The sequence below is a fragment of the Pan paniscus genome, chromosome 1 (genome assembly GCF_029289425.2).
Source record: "Pan paniscus chromosome 1, NHGRI_mPanPan1-v2.0_pri, whole genome shotgun sequence".
NCBI lineage: Eukaryota > Metazoa > Chordata > Mammalia > Primates > Hominidae > Pan > Pan paniscus.
The window spans coordinates 121,017,163-121,041,746 of NC_073249.2; the positions used below are offsets into that span (position 1 = coordinate 121,017,163).

A 24,584-nucleotide genomic window follows, 5' to 3' on the forward strand; every position below is an offset into this window, starting at 1 on the left:
ATTGAATTATGGCCCACTATAATGAACTCATTCTAACTTGATTAACTCTGTAGATACTGTATCTCTGAAAAATGTCACATTCTGAGGAACTGGGGGTTAGGACTCAATATATATTGTGTGTCAGATGGAGATGAGGAGTACAATTCAACCCGTAACATATATTTTACATTTAACAAAATAAAAAAATTAACTGTCTGTACTTTCAATGTCTGGCCATAATTATTTTTTTCTTCATTTCATAATTCATACTAAAAATAATTTTGTCGTGTAAAGAAATGAGTGTTAAAAAATTATCCACTCCAGGTGTCAAATATTCCAGGTATATTGACTACACATTAGCCTCCTAATTTTGCACTTAAAACTTGCTGCCCACGCCTCAATCACATGTTTTAAAATATCTCTATGCACTAAAATCTTGCACATTTATATCTCCAGCTCCAACTTTTCCTCTGAACAGCAATTCCTGTTTCCAAATGCCTTCTACTCTACCATTGGGATGTCTTATAAATGACAGAAAACTCACAATCTTCCATCAAATTTGACTTTCCGTAAGTTTGATTTATTTAGAAAATGGCAAGTCCATCATTCAATTACTCAGGCAAATTTTTGTAGTTATATAGGACTCCTTTTTTTGCCTATACCATATCTGAAATATAAGAAAATCTTATTCTTTTCACCTTCAAAATATAACCAAAATTTGACGATTAAACCACTGTTAAGATTATGGCCCAAGTCACCAACATCTCCTCCTTGAACATTTCACTAGACTCATATATATATATATAAGTGGCTTCCCCTCTTATATGCTTACCCTATTGGCATTAACCTCAGCAAAGCAGTCAATATATTTAATATTGTCAGATAGTATATATATGAATTTTTCTTTTCAAACATTCTTATTGTTCTCTATTTTCTTCAGAGTACAAGCCATGGCCCTAAACCTACAATGGCCTATGGGTTCCTGGTATGTTTCCAGTTCATTTTCTTTCTCTCATTTATTAACTGCTGTCACGATAACTTACTGTTTCCCCTCTCCATACACCTGTGCTAATCATTGAACGTATCAGACATTCACTCTCCTTAGGAACTTTGCCCCTGTTATTAACTTTTTACAAAAATTTGTGCTCAAGATATTCAAATGGTTTCCCCCCAACTCCATGTTTTCAATGAGACTTTCCATGGTCAATCTATTTAAAACTATATTTCTTCCCAATATATTGTCTCCATTGTAATTATTTTATTTTTTCTAGTATATTTTATAGCCCTTAATCACTATATGTTTTTATACTTATTTTCCTTGTTCCATCACTGGAACATATCTGACAAACACCCGTGAATCAGTGAAAACTTTAGGATTACTTTTTTGTCTTTTGTTTATTGCTTTATGTACAGGCATTTATCTGGCTCATGGTAAGTGTTCAATAAGTTTTATTAAACGAATTTTTGAAAAGTGAATTCACAAACAAAACTCAAAATTTTAAGCAGTTCTCAATTTGTCAAGAAAAAAAATGACAAATGTTTTAGATAAGGTAACATCAGCTGCTACACTAGATATACCTAAGTTGTTAGCAGATTAACTTTGCGTAAGTAGTAGTTTGATACATGTGTTCCGTGCCAACAATTCTTCCTTAAATGATGATTCAAGGATTCTGACTCCTTCTACAGCATGAATCAACCATTTTCATATACAGTTTTCAAAATCATCTTGGGAGTTGTGTTCATTATAAGAGCATTCTGGGAACACTTTTAAGGGCTTATCCTTGAATTGGTTTTCAAATTTTCCAGTCATATTCCATGAGCTAGCACTCAATCAGATGGCTACATTTAGCCACCTGTCTAGTTAGAAGAGGAAATGGATTTGATAAAGAAGTAACACTTCTGACAGAGCCAACAATGTAAAGGACAAAATAAACCTAGAATATCTGCTTAAATTTGAATATCTAGTGATGCACATTAGTGTTCAATGCATTATGAAGGCATAAGTATAAATTTTTTAAGCAATTACAATTTGTAACTAAGTTTCAGTGTTTCAAATACATCTTGCTCATTCCACAAAAAATTCAAGGAGAAATTCATGTTTATTATGAAACCTGTCTGACCAGATATCTGCATTGTTGCATTTGTTATTGTTTTATGTTTACCTAGCAGAAGAATTCTTGAAACGAATGTAGTATTATGTTTTTACAGCTGTTCTTAACAATCTGAACATCTGGTTTTGTAAACTACTTGTAACAAAAAATTCACAAGCTGAGATTCATCCTCAAGAGCACAACTGGCATTTAAAGAGCTTTTAGTAAAAATTTATTTTAAGGTCAAAAAATAAAGCAGAATCAAAAGGTATATTGCCTCTTTGCCTGGAGGAAAATAAGAAGTTGCTTTGAATTTTCTAGGTATTATGGTAATTATTTTAATTTTGACATTCTGCATTTCCCAAATTAGCTTCCATTGAGTAGTAGTTATGTGACATGACCAGTATGGAAAATGTTTTGTTCCACTAACAAATATTTTTATATTAGCCTGGTGCTGTGGTGCAAATCTGTGTTCCCAGCTACATGGGAGGCTGAGGCAGGAGGATCACTGGATCCCAGAAAGTTGAGGCTGCAGTGAGGTGTGATTGCGCATGATTGCACCATTACCTTCCATCTGGGGCAACAGGAGAATGTTCTGTATCTAAAAAAACAAAAACTAACAAACAAAACTAATTAAGAAATGAAAATATTTTATGTTACAATTCTCCTCTAGGAGCATCAAGATAGCCATTAATACAGTAAAGTCACTGAGACATTCTTCATTTTTATTTAGCTGCATTAAAAGTATGTTCACTCTTAGAACTTGCTGTGGAGAAATTATTTTGCAATGAAACTATTTTTCTCACCTTAATATCTATTGTATTAGTTCTCTAGGGCCATAACAAAATACCACAAATGGAGTGGCTTTCAACAACCGAAATATATTGTCTCACAGTTCTGAAGGTTAGAAATCTGAAATCAAGGTGTGGACTGGGCCGTGCTCCTTCTGAAACTTGTAGAGAAAGGTCCATCCTTGCCTCTTCCAGGTTTTTGTAGCCCCAGATGTTCCTTGGTTGTTGGCAGCATAACTCCAATGTTTGTCTCTTTCTTCATACGTTTTCAAATTTCCTTTTTTTGAAAAACGGACATCAGTCATGTTGGAAAATGGCTCACTCTAATGCCCTCATTTTTGCCTGATTATATTAATAAATAACTTATTTCCAAACAAAGTCATATTCTGGGTTTCCAAGCTATGGTGCTTTAAGATATATATTTTTGTGAGGGCAAAATTTAACCTGTAGCATCTGTTAACATGTTTTCTGTTAACATTCCATAATTTGGAGTATACTATGCCACATAATCACTTCTCTTAACTATTGCAGTGGAAGTGTGGGTGTCGTATGTGTGATTTTTAAATTATGCCAAATTTGCAAAAAATTCAGGGCTAAAGGAAAAAATGTAAAGTTAATAATTATTCCATAACCACAATTTATCTAAACTATTCCTATTAATGTGTACTAAACTGCCAATAGCATTAATATAAATGACTCTGAATTCATAATCTGCTGCCAATTGATGAGCAATGTCAATGTAAAATATTGAAAAGTGTATATCTTAATATTACTGGAAAGATAAAGCTGAGAATGTCAACCATGACACTTGAGAATGTACATCATATATGCTTTTTGTTTATCTTGAATCAAAGCCTCTTTTTATTTATTTATTGGAGAAAATATATTTTAAGATATAATATTCATCTAACGTCTGCTTTAGATTTCAGGTTACTTAAAATGAATTCTTTATTTAGGGGACATTTTAAATACACTAATTTACACATATATTTATCACCCTAAATATATTCTTCAAGTTAATCAGTTAATCAACACCAATTTGAAAAAGTGGTAATATTGTGAATTTATTTTGGCATTAACTACAAGACACATGCATATGTATTTATGTAAAAGTATAAATTTTTGTCATAAAGTAAATATATGATGTCAAAAATCATTATTGCATTTAACTCCCTACTGATCATCTGGAGACATAGAAAAAAATATTTTTTGAATGTATGTAATCATTTTGTGTATCAGTGTTTAAAGTACATGATATTTAAAAAATGTAGTACAAGGGCTATTTGTTTTTCCTTGAGAAATTAGATTTCCGACACAAAGAGTACTACACAAAGTTTTCTATAAGTTGCAAAATAATACTTTTTATACAGTTTCAAGAAAATTTACAGATACGACTTAAACTTGAGAAAAAGTGGAAATAAAATGCAAGTTAATTAAATATTGTATTATAAACTCCTTGCTTTCTACACTTCCAGAAAGAAAAGAACCAAATTAATTATTAGCTCTTCAGACTTGGAATCTCTTTTATGTTTCATTATACAAATAGAATATCAAGATCACTTTCTCAGATTTTATAAAACAAAATATTTGTACCATTTCAGAAATGAATGACTTTTATATTTCTTATAAAAAAACACTTTTCTACTATACACAGAATTTCTAGGTGCCAATTCATACATGAGTCACCCTATGCATATTATTCAATTTAATCAACAACTACCTGAAAATGTGGTAACATGAATTTATTTCAGTAATCATTGCAGCAATTCGACTCAGGGTATTCTGTCATCCCCCTCTGCATTCTCCATGATAGACCAGGCATTCATTCATACTTCAATCATTTGTAATACAAAGGTAAATTTAGCTAGTTAATTATTTTGATGGTCTTGTGTCACGGGATGCTTAGACCATCAATTTTTCACCTGGAAACCTATGTAGCAGTGGCATCTTTGCCTGAGTTTTGCTCAGGCTCGCTGGGCTCATTCCACTTACTTGACCCAGCCCACGGTGCTCAGCTCGCACTACTGGCCTGGATCCGATACCTGCCAAGGGTGAGCCAGGTGCAGAATGGTGAGGGGTATGTGAGTGGGTGTGGGGTCCAGCCACTATGCACAGCCATGTGTTCCAGCAGGGGTGGGGTGGGCAGCTACAAGCACTAGTACAGGCACTGACTCCATGCGAGGCTGTGGCTGGATCATGGGTAACTCAAGCAGCTTCTGCTGTGGGCACCAGGGAACACAGTCATGCCTGAAAGCCTGGAGATGCCAGAAACTATAGAGCCCTAAAGAGGATGTCACAGCCTTGGCTCTGGGATTCCCTAGGACTGGGGTCCTCAAAGGGTCACAGCCCTTCTATCCTTCTCATCACCCACAGTGTGGCAAGTTGGGGTCGTGTTTCAGCCCTGTTTGTGTTACATCTCTTTCAGTCCTGCCATTCAGTGGGTCCCAAGTTCTTGTCCCACGTCCAGGATGAATGAGGTATGTAGACCACGAGAGGGTGAGAAAGATAGACAGCAGCTTCACTGAGTGATAGACTAGCTCTCAGGAGACCCAAAGTGGGCATCTCCTTCCCACAGGCAGGTCATCTTGATGAATGTCCAGCTCTCAGCAGTGATGAACCTGTAGTGGGTAGCTCCTTCCCCACAGGCAAGTCATTCCAACAAGTTGAAGAAACCTGAAGTGGGTAGCACCTTCCCACAGCTGGTTGTCCTGAGGTTTGTGTGAGTCTGGCTGAGTACAGGGCTTTTATGGGCTCAGAAGGGAGGAAGTACATGCTGATTGGTCCATGGGCAGGCCTGGAAAAAGCACCATAAGTTTTCACTTCAGGCCATGGACTCCATCCAGAATGAGAAGCCTGGCCCACAGGCTTCTGGCTGTTCCTGGCTTGAAGGTGGAGTTTTATCAGGGACCTGCCCCTTTCTGCCCAGGAACCTGTCTGCCTCCTGTTGTCAACATGCCATCTGCAGTGTCCAGGCTGTTCATACTGAGGGGTGCCTGGAGGCCCATGCTGAGTGGCCCTCAGCCCCCTCTCTGGCCAACCTCCCATGCTCATCAGTCCTCAAAGCCCAGAGGAGGTCAAGGCAGCAGAGGGCTGTAGTGGTCAGCACTACCCCAAGCATGTGCACACCCAGCCAGGTCATGACAGAACCTGGGCTTGGCTACTACTTTGTTCTGCACTGGAGAGAGTGCCAGGAGCATGGAGAGGCCAAGGAGTGAAAGCAGGCACTACTGAGCATGCAGGAGGAGGGGGAGCATCCTGAGCCCAAGATCACAGGGATTCCAGGATCTGGAGCTGTGGCTGGGTGGCTGCAGCTGTGCCTGGGAGCATGCAGCTCCTTCTCCAGTGGTTCCTGCCCCACTCCCATTCTGCAGCTGGTGTCTTCACAGCAGCCACTCTAAATAAGTTGTTGCTTCCATTGATCTCCACTCTGAAGAGGTACATCTAACTGCCGTTACAATAGGGATGATGACTGTCTTAATTGCTTCATGCTGACAGGTGACATTGTCTTGGTGAAAGCAGCAGTCAGATCTTCTCTCAGAGGCCTATCTAAGGGTTCTCAGTGAAAGGGAGCTATTGTCTGAAGCTGGATTTGCATGATGATTTGGAGTTTGATGGCCCGAAGGCAAGAAGAGACAAACTGGGTTATTAGAACACACATATCAAAATGAAACAAGGGGGTAAGGACAGCTCAAAAATCTTGAGGCTGCTGACATGCCCAGATAACTGGTGGCTACAGTTATGCCTGCTAAGACTTGGGTGCAAGGGGGTTGGTTTTGGTAAGCTCTGTTGTTCTTATTTTCTCAAAAAAGAAACCTTCGAGTATAGGCACCCTATTTACCCTTATCACCTGGCAGGATTTGCAGGATAATTGCCCAGGACTACAGTACTGACCAAGAGTTGTTTTTTGTTTGTTTGTTCATTTATTTCTTTTGAAACAGAGTCTCGCTCTGTTGCCCAGGCTGGAGTGCAGTGGCGCAGTCTCGGTTCACTGCAAGCTCTGCCTCCTGGGTTCATGCCATTGTCCTGCAGCAGCCTCCCAAGTAGCTGGAACTACAGGCACCTGCCACCATTCCTGGCTAATTTTTTTTGTATTTTTAGGAGAGACGGGGTTTCACCGTGTTAGCCAGGATGGTCTCAATCTCCTGACCTTGTGATCCACCTGCCTCAGCCTCCCAAAGTGCTGGGATTACAAGTGTGAGCCACTGAGCCCGGCCCAGAGTTTTACATTACCCATCCATTTTGTTTTTTCTGAGCTGCAACCAGAGATCACTGGTTGGTTCATAGAAATGAACAGGGTTAGTCTAAAATGCAGACAAATACTTTGAGATTAGAATTTAATGGCAAGTGCGCAATAAGTTTTGAAGTATAATTTTTCTCTCTCCAGTCCTCATGTTTGTTAAAAACAAATCATGATAGGACTGACTTGTTTGCAGAATATTACATTTTAGTCTTATATTTAGCCTGATTATTTGTGTAAAGTGAAACAAGAATAATTATTTTATATAGGCTTTTTAAATTGGCTCTGATGAAACTCTGTTCTGAAAGGAACCTCAGATAAGACCCTTTAAAGCCTAGCCCTACAATGAGTTTTTCCCCTCAAATACCTATGAGTTGAATAAATTCCTCTCTTCTCAAAGTCCCAAGATAACTTGGGGTTCCAGGGCCTGTTAGAAAGTGACATTCTTTACAGACCAAAGGTTAGGGACCAGGTGGGGTATGGGAATGGTGTACACAGGCTATGGGGCCAGTTTCCCCAAGGACCTTTTATTGGTTCTGCAAGTTAAGCTTGATACCTTAAAAGGAAGCACACTTTTTGAGGCCAAACTTTAGTAAAACAACCAGTTTCTCCAATTGCATCCTGTTGCAAAAGAAAATGGATTCTTTTTTTTTTTTTTTTTTTTTTTGAGATGGCGTCTCGCTCTGTCACCCAGGCTGGAGTGCAGTGGCGTGATCTTGGCTCACTGCAAGCTCCGCCTCCTGGGTTCACATCATTCTCCTGCCTCAGCCTCCCGAGTAGCTGGGACTACAGGCACCTGCCACCACACCTGGCTAAGGTTTTTTGTATTTTTAGTAGAGATGAGGTTTCACAGTGTTAGCCAGGATGGTCTCAATCTCCTGACCTTGTGATCTGCCCATCTTGGCCTCCCAAAGTGCTGGGATTACAGGCATAAGCTACTGCACCTGGCCCAGAAAATGGATTCTTATTACACTTATGCAAATAACTATGTTGCCATAGTTAAGAATATTCACATATAGTTTCCAAATTCTGAAGAAACCAGGCAGAGAAACAAATATGCTCCAAATTTTGTTCACAAAGGTATACCTTACTCAATTGTCAAAAGCTATAAATAGCTCAAAATAAAAGTTTTCCTGACTTTAACAAAAAAGATCAGCCATGTTTTAAGCAAAATATTAGAAAAGATTACTTCAGTTTTCTATTAGTTCAGTCCATTCAGTTAACTCTTATTCTGCTTGATATTCATGAACATTTCCGTTCTTCATGAGTCCTGAACATTTTTCCTTTATTCGAATGTCAAAATTTCCCAAGATATCAGAAACCTGCATTTAAGAGCACTTGTCAAAGTTCTATAGATTAATATATACCATCTTTTCAAGAGGATCAAAAGAAGACAATTGTGAATGACAAAATATCTTTGAGTAGTCACTTCAAAAACACAATTGATAAAGAAATTTGGTTATGTCTGTGACATACAATAAGTTAATATAATTGATAGCATATACTCAGACATTAGAATTTTAAAAATCCCATACAAATTTGGAACATATATTAATATTATTTACTAAAATATAAACTGAAAAAGACTGTTATTTTTATTTTGGCAAACCCATGTGACTAAACATGTAAAACAATCCTGTTTACTTCTCTTTTGGATACTCCAAGGGTCCTCTGTAGTTTCCAAAAGCTAGGGGTTTTAAAAGACAATTTTAAAGCTGTAATTTGATTTTGGAAAGACTATCAAATATGCTCAATGTTTAAAACACTTGATATTATATAATAGAATTACAGGTTATGATAAGTCATTTATTAACCAAAATAACGACTCAAGAAATTTTTAAAAAGCAAAAAACTTTACTCTTTAAGCAGGAAGACTTAGCTTTCCAAATTATCTGTCTCTTGTCTTTTCCTTCTTTTTTCAGCAGTTTATTCACAAGGTTAACAAAAATCTTTCATTATCTTTTAACATTACATGAAAATCTTGTTTGAGAGGAGAGCCAAATTTCCTTTACATTAGTCTATTATTGATGTCAAGCCAAATTTATTTTAATAAAACCTTATAGACAAATCTATCCAATCTTAATCAGTTTGACCATGAGGTGAGATTTTCATAAAACTTACATAACCCTTTAAAAATATTTGTTACGAAGCAGGTCAGTACCTGAAGAAATTCTTCTTGTGCTTTTTTCCCAATGTGTAATTTACAGAAAAAACAAATAATTTCCTTTTGAATTTACTCAATATGTTCACACAAGAATTGCTTTTACAGGATTAACTTTTACAAACCTTCCACAACTTGTTAAAACTTTTAACTTTATTATAACTAATTTAAAACAATCATTTAACCCTCTAAACTAGGCAAAAATATACATCCCCATGCTGCCTTATAAACTTTTACTAAAAAATTTTTACTTTTTTTACACACCATGCATGTAAATCTATTTTCATTGGTCTCAGTTACATATTATAATGGTAACTCTTAGCAAATTTTAATTTGGCGTAAAACCTGGTAAGATATTTTAATTAGGTACTAGGTGCAGATAAGGTCTGACTCTTTCCAGCATAGTTAGGGGGTGGTTACCTTCGTATGTCCCCAGGTCTTGAGAAATTGTTAAGAAGGTTAGTTAAACAATTTTCAAAAGCCAAAGAAGGCCAGAATTATGGCTCACGCCTGTAATCCCAGAACTTTGGGAGACCGAGCTGGGTGGATCACCTGAGGTCAGGAGTTCAAAACCAGCCTGGCCAACATGGTGAAACCCCATCTCTAGTAAAAACACAAAAATTAGCCAGGCAAGGTTGTGCACTCCTGTAGTCCCATCTACTCAGGAGGCTGAGGCATGAGAATCTCTTGAACCCAGGCAGGGGAGGTTGAAGTGAGTCAAGATTGTGCTGCTGTACTACAGCCTGGGTGACAGAGCAACACTTTGTCTTAATTAAAAAAAAAAACCAAAAAAGCCAAAGAAGCAGTTTACGACCTTAAAGCATTTAGAACCTAGTTTGTGAACTGCATAATTTAGACCACATGTCTATATTTTGAAGACATTATTATTTTACCAATAATTTTTAAAACTGTTTTTATTTCTCAAAGATTAAAGTCACATCAACTAAGGGGCATTATAGCTTTATTTTTTTAAAATGTTTTATCTAAGTGCTTATTTTTCTTTAAGCTAATCAATTAGATATATATTTCATATAAACATCAAACACATAACATAGACAGAAGAAGATCCACTAGTTGTAAGATTTTTCATTTGCCAATCTCCAAATTGGATTACTGGCCTCAGAGTGGAGCCCTTCAAGAAACAGGGCTAGGAAAACATGCAGTTTCTAGAGCCTAATCAACAGGCATAGCTGAAAGACAAAAACAGATTTTGAGAGGGAACAATCTGCCTCTGATTCCTGATGTTCCATGAGGAAAAGAGGAGTTTTCTCCCAAAACAAGGTCACTGATGCCTCCTCTGTTTTTCCAAGTAGTCCCAGGCCATCAGAAGTTACCTTAGGGCCCCTCATGTGTGCATTAAGAGTGGCGACAAAAATAGAAAAAAGTAATTCAGTTGACTGAGAATAAAACAAAACCCTTCTTTCAGAACAACAAGATCCATGAAGGGAAAAAGACCTAAAGGCATTTTAAATATACCTATACCTTGGATATTCACTTTATTTTTATTATTATACTTTCAGTTCTGGGATACATATGCAGAACGTGCAGGTTTGTTATATAAGTATACATGTGCCATGGTGGTTTGCTGCACCCATAAACCTGTCATATACATTAGGTATTTCTCCTAATGGTATCCCTCCCCAAGCCCCCCATCCCCTGACAGGCCCCACTGTGTGATGTTCCCCTCCCTGGGTCCATGTGTTCTCATTGTTCAACTCCTACATATGAGTGAGAACATTCGGTGTTTGGTTTTCTGTTTCTGTGTTAGTTTGCTGAGTGATGGTTTCCAGCTTCATCCATGTCCCTGAAAAGGACATGAAATCATCTTCTTTTTATGGCTGGATAGTATTCCATGGTGTATATGTGCCACATTTTCTTTATCCAGTTGATCATTGATGGGCATTTGGGTTGGTTCCAAGTCTTTGCTATTGTGAATAGTGCTGCAACAACCATGCATGTGCATGTGTCTTCATAGTAGAATGATTTATAATCCTTTGGGTATATACCCAGTAATGAGATTACTGGGTCAAGTGGTATTTCTAATTCTAGATCCTTGAGGAATTGTCACACTGTCTTGCACAATGGTTGAACTAATTTACACTCCTACCAACAGTGTAAAAGCGTTCCTATTTCTCCACATCCTCTCCAGCATCTGTTGTTTCCTGACTTTTTAATGATCACCATTCTAACTGGCCTGAGATGGTATCTCATTGTGGTTTGTTGTACTAAAAATACAAAAATTAGCATTTCTCTAATGACCGGTGATGATGAGCTTTTTTTCATATGTTTGTGGTCTGTCTAAATGTCTTCTTTTGAGAAGTGTAAGTTCATATGTTTTGCCCACTTTTTGATGAGGTTGTTTTTTTTCTTGTAAATTTGTTTACAAGAAACAAATAACATTGAATCTATAAATTACTTTGGGCAGTATGGCCATTTTCACAATATTGATTCTTCCTATACATGAGTATGAAATGTTTTTCCATTTCTTTGTGTCCTATCTTTTATTTCCTTGAGGAGTGGTTTGTAGTTCTCCTTGAAGAGGTCCTTCACATCCCTTGTAAGTTGGATTCCTAGATATTTTATTCTTTTGTGGCAATTCTGAATGGGAGTTCACTCATGATTTGGCCCTCTGTCTATTATTAGTGTATAGGAATGCTTGTGATTTTTGCACATTGATTTTGTATCCTGAGACTTTGCTGAAGTTGCTTATCAGCCTAAGGAGATTTTGGGCTGAGATGATGGGGTTTTCTAGATATACAATCATGTCATCTGCAAACAGGGACAATTTGACTTCCTCTTTTCCTAATTGAATACCCTTTATTTCCTTCTCCTGCCTGATTGCCCTGGCCAGAACTTCCAACACTGTGTTGAATAGGAGTGGTGAGAGAGGACATCCCTGTCTTGTGCCAGTTTTCAAAGGGAATGCTTCCAGTTTTTGCCCATTCAGTATGATATTGGCTGTGGGTTTGTCATAGATAGCTCTTACTATTTTGAGATATGTCCCATCAATACCTAATTTACTGAAAGTTTTTAGCATGCACAGCTGTTGAATTTTGTCAAAGGACTTTACTACATCTATTGAGATAATCATGTGGTTTTTGTGGTTGGTTCTGTTTATGTGATGGATTATGTTTATTGATTCATGTATGTTAAACCAGCCTTGCATCCCAGGGATGAAGCCCACTTGATCGTGGTGGATAAGCTTTTGGATGTGCTGCTGGATTTGGTTTGCCAGTATTTTATTGAGGATTTTCCCACTGATGTTCATCAGGGATATTGGCCTGAAATTTTCTTTATTTCTTGTGTCTATGTCAGATTTTGGTATCAGGATGATGCTGGCCTCATAAAATGAGTTAGGGAGGAGTCCCTCTTTTTCTGTTGTTTGGAACACTTTTGGAAGGAATGGTACAGCTCCTCTTTGTACCTATGGTAGATTTCCACTGTGAATCCTTCTGGTCCTGGGGTTTTTTTTTTTTTTTTTTTTTTTTGGTTGGTAGGCTATTAATTCCTCAACTGCCCAGGAACCTGTCTGCCTCCCACCATCAACATGCCGCCCATGGCACCCAGGCTTTTCTTGCCAAGGGGTGCTTGCAGACCCGTGTCAAGCTGCCCTCAGCTTCTTCCCCATCCTTCCTCCCTTGCTTATTGGTGCCCAAAGTCTGGAGGGGGCTGAGACAGCAGGGGTCTGGCATGTCAGTGCCACCCTGAGCATGTGCACACTTGATCAGGTCATGATGGCACCTGGACTTGGCTACAGCTTTGCTTCTCACTGGAGCAGGCTCCTGGAGCCAGGGGAGGCCAGGGAGCAGGAGGGAGCACTTCCGAGCCTGTGGGGGCAGGGCAGGCTTCCTTGGCTCCCGATAGTGCAGGGAAGCTTGGGTGCAGTGCCACAAATGGGCAGCTGCAGCTGTGCCTGGGAGCCTGGGGCTCCTGCCTCTCTGACTTGGTAGGGGGCAGGACGCCCATGGGCTCCATGGGCCATGCAGCCTTGGACACACCTCCCCTGCTGCAGCCTGCATCTTTGCAGCCGCGGCCACTGATGGGCTGCCGCTGCCGTCACTTGTATCTCATTTTCTCTAACAATTCTGGTTTTCTTTGTTAATATCACCATTTTACTATCTCAGTTATGGTCCCTTTTGGCTAATACATCACATGGGAATTATGTAGTTTTCAAAAGTTTATGTAGACATTTCAGAAAAAAGTTCAATCTCTTGTGTAGTGAATGTAGTATCTAAAATAAATAGAAAAGAAATAAATAGATAAATAGGTTGAAGAAAAGGTGCTTTCAGAGTACAATCTTCTAAAAATATAGAAAACAATTGATAGATCAAGATAAGCAAAAAGCTAGGAAGAAGGAGTTAGAATAAAAGATAATTGAAGGCAGCACAATTCCTGATAAATAAGGACAGAGGTAAAAATAGGCATTTAATAGATAACTATAGGTCTCAGGTCATTAAGCTGAGGATTCTCCTACCTGATGATTTCACTGTTCTGTATGCTGTAGGAGATAATGTTAGTTGTTGGAAATAAATGATCTAATGGTATAGCAAGGTACTTAAAATCAAGTAAGCTTTGTATAAAAAAACTGAGGTAACAAAAAACAGAATAAAAATACAGATACTGAGGGTCCATTTGAAATTGAATCTCACATGTATCTGCAGTTGTAGCAGCCATACTTGCAACTGTGTAGATATGGAGATACTGAATAGATTGATCCAGGATTATAGATATGAAAAATCAAAAGATGAAAGAACTTGAGAAAGCTCACAAGACTAATTAATAAAATAGTACAGCAATTTTTGCTTAATTAAAGAAGAATATAAAACTAGGAGGGAACTCATAAATCCAAAGAAAATACATGCATCATGAAACTGACGGGCTGAGCACGGTGGCTCACGCTGTAGTCCCAGCACTTTGGGAGGCCCAGGCAGGAGTATCACGAGGTCAGGAGATCGAGACCTTCCTGGCTGACACGGTGAAACCTCGTCTCTTCTAAAAATACAAAAAATTAGGCATGGTGGCGGGCGCCTGTGGTCCCAGCTACTTAGGAGGCTGAGGCTGGAGAAAGACGTGAACCCGGGAGGTGGAGGTTGCAGTGAGCTGAGATCATGCCACTGCACTCCAGCCTGGGTGATAGAGCAAGACTCCTTCTCAAAAAAAAAAAAAAGACTGACGGTCAGGACCAGATCAGGGAGGGGTTAAAGTGAAAACAAGGGAAGTGCACAGAGCATGCAGGACAGGAAATGGTAGCCATGGGAGAGAATTAACTGATTAACATAAGCAATCACTACATAAAACAATGCCCAGTTGTGGCCATGGAACTTGTTCTAATAATTAGGAGTTGAAAATGTATGCCCTAACAATTTTATGATTACTTTAGAACTGCGTCTTCTTCGGAGAATAAAGAGGTATTTGATCTAAGAAGTTTTGTGGGTAATGGTATTTGTAGAGACAAGAAAACTTGTACTGTTACCAGGCTGACACTTTCTTGGTGAATGTTTTCCATAAACTGTAAAAGAGAACACTGATGTCTGTACTGTTCCCTATGATTTGAAGATTGACCCAGGTATTACTCTAACCCAAAAATACTTATTCTTTCTGTTTTTTTCTTCTCCTTTGCTTAGAGTAATGAGATCTACTTATTTTTTTGTTTCTGAAAAACTTTCATTCATCTAAACTAGGACATAAAGCAACCTCAGAGTGAGACCAGGAAACCTGACCTTCCTTACATTTAGTCATTTGCCATCTGTTCTCTCTATCTCTCTCTCACACACACATATCATTTTCCTATCCATATACTGGTGTAATACAAGCTATTACTCCATTGTAAAGATTCTCCATTTTCTATGTCACTTTCCGATTGCATATTTCTTTGAATTCTTTAAATGTTATTTTCATCACTCATTTTGCTTCTTAACACTGTACTTGCCTATAGAACTATTAAACTTTTTCATTTATGTGTCCCTTTTATTTAGTATGCTTTATTATTACTGTAGAGAAATAATTCCTTTTTATTTGTACATCACTCATCAGAGAAGAAAATTGTCAATAAATGTTTTTAGAATTGAATTGACTTATCAAGAGGAGTAATTAGGTAATAGACAGATGTACAGAGAAGTAAATCTGCATATTTAGGGAGTAACTTGGCCAATATCCTTTCATCATCTCTTGGGTTATTCATGAAGTATTGTAGATTATTTATCTGTATTGATGCTCAGCAAAAAGAATAGAGAGGAATTCATTATACTTTCATGGCAGCACATTGTACTAAAAGTGGTTACAGGTCACTAATTTTTCCATTATTCTTGTGAGCTCTTAATTGCACACACTATTAGTATTGTTTCTTTTCAGGCAATAGAAAAATGAGTCTTCATAAATGCTAAGCATATCAGTCCATAAATGTGCAAATTGTATATGCTGCTTAATGTAGTGTTGCTGATGTACCCCAACTGAGTTTATGACATACATATTCCTTACCCATTAATGAGACCAGAAGGAATCAGTGAGTATGTGCTTCTGAGCCCTGCTATTGCCATCTTAATGCAGGAATGGGGTCACAGCCTGGGCTGAAGCTTCTTTCTTCAAAACAAAGGCCTGGATTTCCAATAAAAGTTGAAAAATACAAGACTTATGTATTTTTATTTAAAAAAATTTACTAACTTTTAAATTCTTGTAATTTTTCATTGGAAGACTAAAACTAATTTGGAAGAAGAATTAAAACTGTTAATATACATTCATGAGAAGCTAGTTTATTCCTATTTAGCTGAGCCTCTTAAACATGTTTATTAAACAATGACTTAACTGTAAAATCCACCAGGAATGCTGTCAACATTAAACAGCCAGTGTTTCAGGAAAGATGTTTTTAGTCATATCACAATTACCACCAATCTCACTAAATATATAGTCATATGCATTTTGATAACATTGTTATTTTCCTAAGAAATTAAAAATGGGAATATAAAGTCAGAGAGAATATTTTTACTTGATCCTAAAATATAAGTTATCTACTATGAAGCCGATGCCTAAAATAGCTATGTCTATGCACTTAATACTCAATAAATATGTGCTGCCTTGGTGACTGACCATAGCTCTTGGAATAAATCTTAAGCATTTCTTGAAGCAGCTGGTCATAAAATATAGATAAATTATTGGAATGTCTGAAGGTTAAACTCATTTTTCAATAAAATGGAAAGGAATTATATAAAAGCTTAGATAAGCAATGGTTTAAAGACATTTCTTTACTTTCCAAGAACTATGGAATTTCCACAAGAGAAATGGGAAAACTATTTCAGGTCAAAACATGAAAATGTTCCTTTGGCTTCCGTAAGAGGAATTTCTTTCTAAGAAAATACTTCCTCATGTTTGGAAGAAGAAATTTGTCTGTTTTTAGTTACAAAATATCCCCTCTATCATTCCTTTTAAAAAGCATTGAGTATCCTCAATTTTAAACCTAGACTACATGAACAGTTTAAAAGTATTATTTTGATGGAAATAGTTATGTGTGTGTTTTTATTTCTCAGCAACAAACTCATTGAATTCATGCCTAGTTTATTAATAAGGAACCACAACATCTTTATGAATATAAATTTACTTCATAAGTAGGGAAAATAGATATTTTTATCTCAAAATAAATTATAGTACAACATTCATAGTAGCTAGTGAAATAATCTGAATGATAGAGCTATATGCCATTTTGTGGAGAGTATTTTAATTTATAGAAAACTTGGGCTTAAGTCATCATTTGTAAACAAACCGGATGTGGAGTTGCAAGTATTTATGAATGTTTCAGCCTTTTTATTTACTTCAAAACTGTAAATTTATAATTAATTATTTCTAATTGCAGAGACGGCTATGGATACTATTAAGGAGTTAGATGTTCAACACTTAGGAGGATTTGAACAAAACTAAATATCTAAAAGTAGACAGTTTGGGGGTAATGTTCTAATTGTCATTTCAAATATATATATATTTTTGTTGTTGTTGGTCAACTTGATTTCAACCAAATTGCTCTAAACCAAAAATATCCAGAGCTCTGTCACTATAAATATTAACAGTGCTGCCATCTCATCCAGTGCCAAGTTAGTTAGTAGAAACAGTGTATGTTGCCACCAATAAATACATTATATTGAGATATGAGAACAAACAAAAAACTTTGAATCCACCTATAAAAGAGTAGCAGGAAAGCTACATGATGAGTGTGTGTGAAAATGACAAAGTAGCAGTGGAGACCAGGCTTGCGTGGTAAAATTAAGTTTTGCCATTATTGCTGTTGTAGTCTTGAAAAAATAATTATTTCAATTTTCTTTCTTTCTTTTTTCTGGAGTTTTACTCTTGTTGCTCAGGCTAGAGTGCAATGGCGTGATCTCAGTTCACCGCAACCTCCGCCTCCCGGGTTCAAGTGATTATCCTGCTTCAGCCTCCCGAGTAGCTCAGATTACAGGCATGCACCACCATGCCTGGCTAATTTTGTATTTTTGTAGAGACGGGATTTCTGCATGTTGATCTGGCTGGTCTTCAACTCCTGACCTCAGGTGATCTGCCCACTTCAGTCTCCCAAAGTGTTGGGAATACAGGTGTGAGCCACTGCACCTGGCCACAAATATTCAATTTTCTAACTGTAGACAAGAGTTCATTACACATAATTAAAAATATTGTCCTTAATGATAGATGTTAAGTCTTGGGAATGTTTTCAGCTTCTTTATTTCACTTTAACTTCTTTAAATATATGTAAAAATTTATAGTTTTGTGAGCAATATGTCTTCTTCACCCTCTAAACTTTCAGTTGTACACATAAGATAAATGTTAAAAGGAGAGTTAGTTCTTTTTTATTAAATTATTTTCAAAATCATTTTCAAATATTTTAATGGGAAACTATAATGTTTAGTAATCTCCCACTGTTATCTATGGGTATCTTAGTCAATTCATGCTGCTATAATAAAATACTTGAGACTGGGTAATAATCTAAACAGTAGAAATTTATTGTTTGCAGTTCTGAAGGCTGGGAAGTTCAAGATCGATGTACTAGAATTGAGTGTCTGATGAGGGCCTTTCTTACAAGGCTGAAGGGGTAAAACAGTCAAAAGGGAAAAAACACTGTGTCCTCACATGGCAGAGAAGCAGAAAAGAGAAAAACCCACTCCCTCAAACCCTTTTATAAGGGGTTATAATTCTAACCATGAGGGCTCTGCCCTCATCACTTTATCACCTGCTAAAGGCCTCACCTCTTAATACCATTATAGTGGTGATTGAGGCTCACCATGAATTTGAGGGGACACATTTAAACTATATCTACCCATAGTATTTCACCCTGTCCTCAACAAATTCATATCCTTTTAACATGCAAAATATATTTATTCTATCCCAACAGCCCCAACAGTCTTAACTCATTCCAGCACCAACTCAAGAGTCTGAAGTCTAGAGTCTCAACTAAATCAGATATGGATAGACTCAAGTTAAACTTTATCTGAAGAAAATTGCTCTCTAGCTGTGAACATGTAAGATAAAACAAATTATGTGCTTCCAAAATACAATGGTGAAAAGGCAGAAAATAGACGTTCACATTTCAAAAGAAAGTAGAAGGAAAGAAAAAAGTAGTAACAGTTCCAAAGTAAGCCCTAAACTCAATAGGGCAAACAATATTAAATATTAAAGTGTTAAAAGTAATCTTCTACTCCTTGTTCTGACTTCGAAACATATTGTTGTGGAGGTTGAACCTCCAAGGCCCTGGAAAGCCCCACCCTATGGCTTTCTGGGATGTGGTTCACACAAGAGCTATCAGCAATTGCTGTCAGGCACCTAAAGTTCTCTGAGACTGGAATTGCATGTTAGTGGCTCTACATATTTAAGGTCTCAAGAGTGATTCTGCCCTCATGTCCCCATTAAACATTGCCCAGTGAGGGCTCTTTCATGGTTCCAGTCTCACAGCTCTTGGTATGGACTCTTTGTCTTAGTATGGATTGTCTTGGTATGGACTCTTTGCAGTGGTCCCACTTTCACAGCTCCACTTGGCATTTCCATAGCTATTAGGGAATCTCTGCAGCAGCCCTGCCCCATAACACTCCTCCTCCTGGTTCCCGAGACTCTCTGAAACATTCTTTGAAATCTAGGTGGAAGTAACCATGTTGCCACAGCTTGTGTACTGTGTGCATCAGCAGAGTTAACACCATATGGATGCCACCCAGGTTTCCACTTGTGCCCTATGGAGTGATGGCCCAAGCCCCGTGTAGCGCAGTTAAGGAGAGCTGTGTTAGAATGTGTGGAGCAGAAACTTGAGGCAGTCCTGGGTAGAGAACCCTGGCGTCCCATGGACATCCTTGGCCCCTCGCTTGAAATTGTTTTTCCTTCAAGCTTCTGGTACTCTGAGCCAGTGATAGGAGGAACAGCCTCAATGATCTTCAAAATGCTTTCAGGGTCATTCTTTCATTATCCTGTTGGATAGAATCTGGCTTCCTTCTATCTATACCATTGTCTTTATCAAACGCTTGCTTGGCCACAATTTGGTATTCTCTAACAAATATGCTTTATTATTCTTTACATAGCCAGGCTGAGAATTTCCAAATCTTAAAGTGTGCTTCCTTTTCAATAATAAATTATGCCTTTAATTTGTTTCTCTCTCTTTTTAATTTTACTGTAAGTAATTAAGAGAAGCCATGCAGTACCTTCAGCGTTTTGCTTAGATATTTCTTCCACCAAATATATACTTCATTGATTGCTCTGAAAGTCTGCCTTCCACAACATACAAGCAAACAGACACAATTCAGCTAAGTTCTTTACCACTTTGTAACCAGGATGACCCTTCCTCCTGTTTCCAAGAAGATATTTCTTATTTCCATCTAAGAACTCATCAGAATTGCCTTATTTCCATCTAAGACCTCACTAGACTGCTGATCATGGCTACTTAGATAATCTATAGGAAGACCAAGAAACTCTCTATAGTTTTCTCTTCTGAGCCTTGACCAGAATTGCTTTTTACTTTCCATTCCTGGCAATCTAGGTGATTTGCAGCATGCACTTCAAAACTGTTCCTGCCCTGCTATTACCCAGTTCCAAAGTTGCTTCCACATTTTCAAGAATTTGTTATTGTAGCACTCCACTCCTAGTACCAATTACTCATTTAATCCTTCTGGTGCTACAAAAAAAAAAAAAATACCAGATAGTGATGACTTATAAGCAATCAAAATTTATTTCTCACCATTCTGGAGGTTGAAAAGTCCAAAATCAAGGTGCCACCATTACGTTTTCCATGAGGGTCTTCCTACTGCATCTTTTGCATGGCAGAAGGGGTAAAAAGGGCAAAAGAAAAAACATACTGTCTTTACATGATGAAAAAGCCAGAAGAGAGAACACATGTCCTCAAACTCTTTTATAACAGCCCTAATTCTAGGCATGGGACCTCCCCTTCATGACTTAATTACTTCCTAAATGTCTCACCTCCTAATATTATTATATTGGCAATTAAGTTTCAATACATAAATTTAAGAGGGACACATTCAGATCCTGGCAACAGTTTATTTACCACCATAGGTCTCAGGAAGAATTATAGTTGTGAATTATAATGGTGGTGTTTTGATAAAATCAATGAATAATCCAGAAAATGAAACAGAGAAATTTTAGGTTGGTTAGTAAGATAAACTAATGGGAAAATAAGTTTTAACTCTTATTTTCCTGAGAGGTGATGAGTGCAGTGGCAAGATCTCGGCTCACTGCAACCTCCACCTCCCGGGTTCAAGAGATTCTTCTGTCTCAGCCAGCCTCTCAGGTAAGTGTTTTTTCTTTTTTAATTGGAAAATTAAATTTGTACATATTTATGGTGTACAGCATAACATTTTGATATATGTATACATTGTAAAGTGGCTAAATCAAGTTAATTAACATATGCATTACCTCACATACTTACCATTGTTGTTTTGTAGTGAGAATGCTTGAAATCTACTTTGTAAGCAATGTCTAAGTATACAATCCATTGCCATTAGCTGTAAGTTACTATGTTGTACAAATCTCTTGAACTTATTTCTCTAGTCAAACTGATATTTTGAATACTTTGACCAACATCTTCCCAATACCTGCACCCCAGCCCCCAGACTCGTGTGATTATTGTTTGACTGTTGGCTTCTATGAGTTTGACCTTTTTAGATTCCACATAAACTCAAATCATTAGGTATTTGCCTTTCTGTGCCTGGATTATTTCACTTAACGATGTGCTCCAAGTTCATCCATGTTGCCACAAGATTCTCTTCTTTTTTAAAGGCTGAATAGTGTTCAATTTTGTATATATAATACATTTTTTAAACTCATTCATCCATTGATGAACACAATATGACAGGCAAAAATAAAAAAATAGATAAATTAAATCAAACCAAAAATCTTTTGCACCACAAAGGAACCTATCAACAGAGTAAAGGAACAACCTACAGAATGGGAAAAAATACTTGCTAACCATACATCTGAATAAGGGGTTAATATATTAACTATATAAGGAACTCAAACAACTCAATAGCAAGATAATAAATTACCTGTTTTTAAAACGGGCAAAGGACCTGAGCAGGCTTTTCTGAAAAGAATACATACAAATGACCAATAGGTGTATGAAAACATGCTTGACATCATTAATCATCACATAAATGCAAATCAAAACCACAATGAGATAGCACCTATGGCCATTCCCTGGGAATTTAGAATTATTACTAAAAGATTTCAGTTTCAATATATGCTTACCTTTTGAAGAAAGAATCTGTAAATGCCTGGAAATGTCATCATATAATTTTAAAAACAGAGAAAGTCAGTCCATGGAGTCAGAGAAGAATGAAGCAGATGGTGAGAGAGAAGCAAAAATAAATAATGGTAAGTTATCTCTCCTTTGGTTTCATGTACTCTCCCTGTATTCCCATCAAAAACATTATTTTCTTTTATTTAAGATAGTTTCAATGGGTTTCTCTGACTTGCAAACTATTATCTTTAATAAATGAAGCTTTGGGCTAAAATTAACAATAGTGATTTTGGACATTCTTCTTTTTGGAACTAGAGTTACATGGAGGATCCTCAGCACTAGAGGAAACAGGGTATTCCAGTGTATTTACCCCATTCATTTAGGACAATGAACTAAAGCAGACAACACTAGAACCTCAAAAAAAGTTGCAAGTGGTAAATCCTATGGAGAGCAAAACAAATATTCAGTTTTATCCATTGTCTCAAAATAGCATACTTCCTTGGACCAGGTGTCCTCCCTTAAAGAATACTGTGGACATGTGTTCTTTCGGGCAAAGTTAGAATATACAGAGTCTACAACTTCAATTTTTTAACACAGGAAGCAAAGGGGATTAATTTACTCTTAAAGCATCTTTCAAATCATTAAGCCACTGACTTAAACATCTCAAGCCAGTGATTAAAAGAATATCTTATTGTGACTTCTCCCAATTCTTGTTTTAAGAATTATTTTTAGTAGTCCATGTCACAAGAGGTTATTATATCAGGATGAGTGAGACAATAATTGAGTGTACTAACTACTAATAGTTACTAGTGTAGAGATAAGAGTGCTGTGACACTGATATTTTGCTTATACATTTTCATTACACTTGTTGTTCATAAACACCTCACACTCTTTTCTTATTTCTAACAGTAGAATTTTAAGAAATTTTTTATTAGGTAACCACAAATGGAAGGGAAATACAATATGTAGCTTCTGAGTGAGTAAAGGGAAATAAAATAGTTACATCTATTAATCTAAGATAAAGCTAAAATAAAATTAGCAAAGCAAAATAAAACTCAAAATAAGATATGACAAATAATTGTGTGAGCTTGTGGGATTGGGCAAGAATTTTGTAATTACAATAAGTGTGAATGAAATAAATCCACTTAATCATACATGCTAACAGTTACTTAGCAGTTTCCACGAACTAGTCACTATTCTAATGGCTTTACATGTAGTAAATATTTTACTTCTCCTAGCAAACCCTTCATATAAGTACTATACTGATTCTTATTTAATACAAGAGGAAACTACAGCCTAGATAATTTAAATAAATTTGCTGAAGCTCACACAACTGAATCCAGGGAATACCTTGTCGATCACCGTTCTGTTTCCTTATTTTTAAAAAATGGGCCATCACAGGTTAGATAAGAACAACAACAACAATATACAGCAAGGTGCTCTTCAGAAGAGACATGTAAAGCAAAATGACTTAGGCTATGTTAACATAAAGAATGGAAAAAGCACACCTAGTCACACACATAAATCTACTAGAGAAGATTTAAACCTGGACTGGTAGCTTTCAGTACCAAATTGAATAAAACCAAAATTTAATCCCTGCATGTCTTGCCTCTTCCCTCTCACAGGTTTATCCCACTGTCCCCATTGTTTACATTAGTCAAGACGGTGACAGGATCTCGGTGCACTGCAACCTCTACCTCCTGGGCTCAAGTGATCCTCCCATCTTGGTCCCCTGAGTAGCTAAGGCTACAGGTGCATGTCATGACACCTGGCTACTTTTGGTCTTTTTTTATAGATGAGGTCTCACTATGTGGTCCAGGCTGTCTCAAACTCCTGGGCTCATGTGATCCACCTGCCTTGGCTTCCCAAAGTGCTAGGATTATAGCCTTGTTTCTAATTCTTGAACATTGCTTGTAGGGTTCCCTCTCTAGACCTTTGCAGTTACTTCCTGGAACACTGTGACATGATTTATTTGATCGATTGGGCACCCTCAAGACTCTGTTCTAAAGTCACCTCCTCTAAGAGTCTTGCCATTACAGACTATTGTTTTATCTAGCTTTGTTTTTTCTTATATACAATATCAACCCCAATATTACAAAATAATCAGTTTTAATTATTTATTTTCTGTCTACTTCAGTAAAATGTAAATTTTACGGAAGTATTCCTTTTTGATTTTAGTAATCCCTCCTTTGCATGATTATAGAAGTAAAAAGTAATGTTTAATAGCAAAAAAGTCCACTAAAAGTCTACTAAAATCACTACTAGAAATACCTAAAATAATGGTAATAATTAAAAGGAGAAACTAGCAAGTCCACAATGACAGTGAGACATTTTCCCACAACTTTCTCAGAGACTGATAAAGCAGTTAATTAATTATTAAAGTAATAGAAGAGTTGAACAAAAAATAAACTGAGATGATTAGGTAATGCTTTAAAATAGTAGAAATACAAGAATTGAACAGAAAAAGTAAAAATTTTATTTATATTAATAAATGAAACATATTGAATGTATGATGAATTATATTTATATATTGAGCTTTTTTTTTTTTTGAGACAGAGTCTCTCCCTGTCACCCAGGCTGGAGTGCAGTGGCATGATTTTGGCTCACTGCAACCTCCGCC

The 24,584-nt window shown here is 37.0% G+C and overlaps 1 long non-coding RNA gene across 6 annotated transcripts in view; it reads right to left on the bottom strand.

Annotated features, from left to right (window-relative positions):
* Positions 1-791: 791 nt before the first annotated feature.
* Positions 792-24,584, bottom strand: part of LOC117974878 (uncharacterized) — a 172,625-nt gene continuing 148,832 nt past the window's right edge. The window contains exons 9-11 of one of the 6 annotated variants that reach the window (XR_008626046.2): positions 21,771-21,808; positions 20,450-20,521; positions 792-3,137 (exon numbers count right to left, since the gene is read on the bottom strand). This is a non-coding gene — a long non-coding RNA (uncharacterized LOC117974878). Of the gene's footprint in view, positions 3,138-10,920; positions 15,853-20,038; positions 20,522-21,770; positions 21,809-21,972; positions 21,999-24,584 lie in introns of those variants that run through there. The other 5 variants (XR_008626041.2, XR_008626047.2, XR_008626042.2 and 2 more) reach the window with 5 other exon arrangements.